The sequence below is a fragment of the Ranitomeya variabilis genome, chromosome 1 (assembly GCF_051348905.1).
Source record: "Ranitomeya variabilis isolate aRanVar5 chromosome 1, aRanVar5.hap1, whole genome shotgun sequence".
Classification (NCBI taxonomy): domain Eukaryota; kingdom Metazoa; phylum Chordata; class Amphibia; order Anura; family Dendrobatidae; genus Ranitomeya; species Ranitomeya variabilis.
The window spans coordinates 852,255,049-852,259,441 of record NC_135232.1 but is presented as its reverse complement, the minus strand read 5'-3'; the positions used below and the strand labels follow the sequence as shown (position 1 = coordinate 852,259,441).

At 44.4% G+C, this 4,393-nt stretch overlaps 1 pseudogene; it reads right to left on the bottom strand.

Moving 5' to 3' along the window:
• Positions 1-263: 263 nt before the first annotated feature.
• Positions 264-2,693, bottom strand: LOC143799292 (E3 SUMO-protein ligase KIAA1586 pseudogene; annotated as a pseudogene).
• Between the last annotated feature and the right edge of the window lie 1,700 nt (positions 2,694-4,393).

Here is a 4,393-nt window from a genome sequence, read left to right as displayed (position 1 = left end):
AATACTGTAATATAATATAAAAAAGTTTAATTTTCTTTTATAAAAGTATTTAAAAGTTTTATAATAAACAGTATACAATATAAACCTTACAACAAGGTAAATCGAACTTTACAGCCCACGGATCGCAATATTAACAATATTAACAAAAACAATGCCCTCTAAAGGGAACCTGCCACTCACTATAAGTCCTCTAATCTAGGTTATAGTACTCAATGGAGAATCCAGGGAGGTATCCCTTTGACTCAACTAAAGTGCTATCAGAATTACAGCAATGACCATATAGCTGTTGAATGATCATCATGCTGAATTTTGGGGGCTTTTCGCACTCTCTGGTCTGTGGCAGTATGGTGTTTCTTCCGTAACCAGGATTTGACATATTTAAGCGGCTCCCAATCCGTCACAGGTTTCCCAAGTATCTTCACAGTCATCAGATGCGATATATTAGATACAGTGAGTGCGCTTCTCTCATGTGTAGCTATATTGTTCATAATACTGAACCCTCTTTCTGCCTCTGCACTACTAACAGCGATGACTCGAACTATTTTTTTGGCCTGCTGAATGGAAGGCGGCATAGAGCGATTTGAAAGATATCGGTTATCAACAAAGTCACGGAAATCGTTTATTGGAATCTGATATTTGACTAGCTGACTTAATTGTTCCAATTTGTGTTCCCCTTCTCGCCACGGTGACAATGTAACATCAGCTGTCCACGATTCAGGCTCAAGCAAAGAGAATAGGGACAGTAAATGTTTGTAGTGGTCCGCATTGTGTTCACGTGTGTCACTGTCCATTAGTCGACTATTTGCAGTGGAAAACAAGCGGCTTTGCATATTGTCTATGACACACTGAATTAAGAGCGCTCTTGGAAGGGCAGTATTTTTCTCACTGGATTCAAAAGGAATACTTTTAAATGGCTCGGTTTGGATAATAGTACCAGCCTGTACCTCATACTTTCCAGGACAATCTTTTAAGTTTTGAAGTGCCCTAATGCACCTGCAGAGAAGTCGGTCAGCTTTCACTACAGATACCTCCCTTTCTTGTAAAGCAAGTGATAAAAGTGCTAGTTCATCTAGAATATCAATCATTAAAGCTAGATCTTTTAAAAAAGAAATGTTAGCCATCTTTTTTGCCATTCCGATGAGAGACTTAGAGCTGGAAAAATGCTGGTACAAAGCTGGATATGCTCTCCACACTGCTTTGGCAGCACGGACACTACATGCCACCCACCGAGGTCCTAGAATTCGACCTATCTTAATAATCTCCAATTCTAAATCTGCTGCAATATTGTGGAGCTGAGAATATTGTTTGTTAGAAACATGGTAGATGCTGTAGATTTTTTCCAGAAACATTTTAAAGTGATTAACTTGAGAAACTGTTTTAACAGCATCATCAAGTGCAAGCTGTATTCTGTGGCTTAAGCAGTGCCATATGACTACATTTGGGAATGCTTTTTGAATTTTGGAAGCCACACCAGACTTACTCCCCAACATGGCACTAGCCCCATCAGAGCAAAATCCAATTAAATTTTCTTGCATATACTGCTGGTCAAAGCCATTCTCCTTCAAGCAGGCAAACAGGGCATTGGTTATTGAGTCAGCACTAGTACATTCAAGCTCCTTTAAATCTACAAAGATGTTAACAGGCTCTGGAGCATCGGGAAGCTCACAACGGATGTAGATCACAAGCACACTTTTCTGTGACACAGTTGACGATTCATCAGTTACAATGGAAAATTTAGACCTGAAACTAATTATTTTCGAAAACAAAGACTTCCTCATTTTGGAGGAAATATGCTGGATTATTGTTATAGCAGTCTTCCTAGAATGAAGGCCTACTCCAAGGTCCACACCAATGGTTTGCAACAGTTCAACGTGCCCTTGTATGTCAGACATAGGGCGATTATGCAGCGCTAGGCTATAAACAACATGAAAAACATTTACAGTGGAAGCCAATGCCTTCTCATGGACCCGGTCAAGTGCCTTTACTAGTGCATCATTTTTAGCGGCATTAACAATTTCCTCTGCTTTATTATGAGCTTTGGACATTGCATGTTCTCTAATTTTTTTGCGAAAAGAGGATTGCTGGTTTTTTTTCAGGGTTCCACATGGCTTCACTGAAAAAGTCTTCCACTCCTCAGAAAGATGACATGATTTGGCCCTTTCAGCTCCTAATGAGCTTCCAACTTTACTGCACACAGTACACCCCAGTTTTCCATCCTTTAGTTTGACCCATGGATGCAAGTTTGTGAAGTAGTCAATTTGTTTTTGTGACCAACATGGAACACTAAGCGGCTGGGTCTCTAATGAAGCATCAGAAACTGAACTCTGACCATCCACGATGCTGCTATCATGTATAGCTGAAGCAGTGTCATCATCAGAATGATCACATAGAATGTCAGCAACACCATGTACATCACTGCTAATCTCACTTATGACATCCGATTCAGCTACTACATTTCCCATGTTCCTTCTAACATTATCATCTTGTACATCACTGTCCAGTTCATGTAAAGCGTTGGCACCACATGAATCAGTGTTCTGGCCAATGTTAACATTGGTACCATGAACAATATTGCCACAAGTTTCAGATGCTTTATTGGCATTTGAAGTACTAGCACCAATGTTCACTTCCTCAATTCTTCCCTTCTTGTTTCCAGTGTGGAAAAAAGAAAAAAGTGTAGATTGTCTCTTCATTTTGTGTGTAAATGATTCAAAAGGTTTGGTCAAACCTTGAGGCGTCTTCTATAAAGTCAATGTGGCGTCCACTGTGTTTGGAGCCAGTAGCTTTACAGTTGGTCACTAAAAATAAACAACATTCTGGGATGTATCAAGACAACTATTGAATCTAGATCAGAGGAGGTGATTATCCCGCTATGCTTTGCCCTGGTCAGACCTCACCTGTATACTGTGTACAGTTCTGGGAGCCTCAATTTAAGAAATACATCAATATACTGGAGCAAGTCCAGAGAAGAGCAACCAAGATGGTAGAAGGTCTGCAAACCACGTCCTATGAGGAGCGGCTACAAGAACTAGGAATGTTTAGTTTGTAAAAGAGAATGAGAGGAGACTTAATAGCGGTCTACAGATATCTGACAGGTAGTCACAGTGCAGAGGGATCAGTCCTATTCTCATTAGCACAAGGAAGTACAAGAAGCAATAGGATGACACTAACAGGAAGGAGATACAGATTAGACATTAGGAGACACTTTCTGACAGTGGGGGTAGTTAGAGAGTGGAACAGGCTGCCATGAGAGGTGGTGAGCTCTCCATCAATGGGAGTCTTCAAGCGGAAGCTGGATAAACATATAGTTGGGATGATTTAGGGCAGGCGCTCACGGACGATTTTGCTGCGATTATACAGTGCGTATAATCGCAGCAAAGCAGCTGTCAAACCTGCCCTGCGAGCAGGTCTGAGAGTGCTGGAGCGCATACCTGCGCTCCTGTCACAGAGCCCGCCCCGACCGCAGGTGTCCTAAACGGGACTCAGAGAGGCAGCGCGATGCTGCCTCTTTGAGTCCCGTTCAGGACACTTGCGGTCGACTCCGGGCTTTGAACAGGAGCGCAGGTATGCGCTCCAGCACTCTCAGACCCGCTCGCAGGGCAGGTTTGACAGCCGCTTTGCTGCGATTATACGCACCGTATAATCGCAGCAAAATCGTCCGTGTGCGCCTGCCCTTAGGTAAACCTGCATTCGCAGGGGGTTGGCCCTTGAGGTCCCTTCCAACTCTACAATTTTATAATTCTAAGAATGCTAGCACCAAAGAACAGGGCGCTGATACTGTATATGGGAGAGGGGTGTTATACGGGTTGTGTACTACAGCTCTGCATTTCTCTATACATTATTCAAGGACCAAACAAACCTTGAGGAGTCTTGCATGATGTCAACATGGCATCCACTGTGTTTCTAGCCAGCAGCTTCAGCTGGTAGCTAAAAATAAGAGAGAAAGTGTTAGGGGCACTGCGATGTCTATATGAACACGATCGTGTCATATACACATCAGCTTCTCCCTCCTATATACATACACATTTCCCCGTATACACAGCTCCACTTTCCAGGATCCTCCACCTTCCCCCATCCTAACCCATCATCTTCTGCAACCTCTGCCACTGTTCTGCATCCCCCCCCCATTCACCGACCCCAGCAGCTGGCCCCCCGCACATTCACCAACAACAACGGCAGCACATGCACTGTCATCGCTCGTACCCCCGAGGCCACAGCCATGACCCCAGCGCAGCAGTTGGCCCCCACTGCCGATTGGATCACCCCCCCCCAGGCCGCACAATCAGCTGGCCCCCACTGCCGATCGGACCCCCCAGGCTGCACAATCACCCCCCCCCCCAGCGCAGCAGCTGGCACCCCTCCCGACGATCGCCCCCCACCCCCTAGGCTGCAC